Below are 671 nucleotides of genomic sequence, written 5' to 3'. Positions count from 1 at the left end.
CCCTCCGGGTTTGGGGGGCAGCCGGCGCGAGGTGGGCTCGCTCCCGTGCTTCAGCGTTTGCAGGATCAAACTCCAGGAGTTCACTTATTTTAGAACCCATTCCAAGTGCAAAAAGAAAAAAAAAAAAGGGAATAAAAAAAAATAAAATAATAATTTGAGGTGTTAAAAACACAATGTTCTTAACATGTAAATAGAGTCCAAATTGATTGTGACTGCAATTCAGTTAGTATTTAAAAGTAGAGAAATTGCACTTCCTGGAAGAAAGAGAGGGAAAACAAAAAAAAAAGTAGTTAGTTTAATTATCCTGTAAATTATTTAATTTTGGCAAGATGTATGTAATTTATATTTACAACACCTTATGTTAACTTTTTACTATTTATTTAACTTTTTTATTTATTAATTTTATACTTATTTTAAACTGGACACCGCACCATAGAAAAGAAGATAAAAGAAGCAAAAAAAAAAAGTTAAAAATTAAAACTTTTGACCATAAAAAATGATATTCCAAAAAAAAGAAAAAAAAAGAAAAACCTCTATCTACAACTCCTACTTGTAATTTTGATGCAACCAAGTTATTTTTTATATATTTTGTTATTTATTCTTTTAATGATGGGAATTTTTTTAAAGATATTTTATAACTGAGACATTTTGATAATTTTTTGGTTTCTTTT

Source organism: Apaloderma vittatum, unplaced genomic scaffold (genome assembly GCF_000703405.1).
Source record: "Apaloderma vittatum isolate BGI_N311 unplaced genomic scaffold, ASM70340v1 scaffold11384, whole genome shotgun sequence".
In the NCBI taxonomy this organism is placed as follows: domain Eukaryota; kingdom Metazoa; phylum Chordata; class Aves; order Trogoniformes; family Trogonidae; genus Apaloderma; species Apaloderma vittatum.
Note: the sequence above shows the minus strand (reverse complement) of the source record.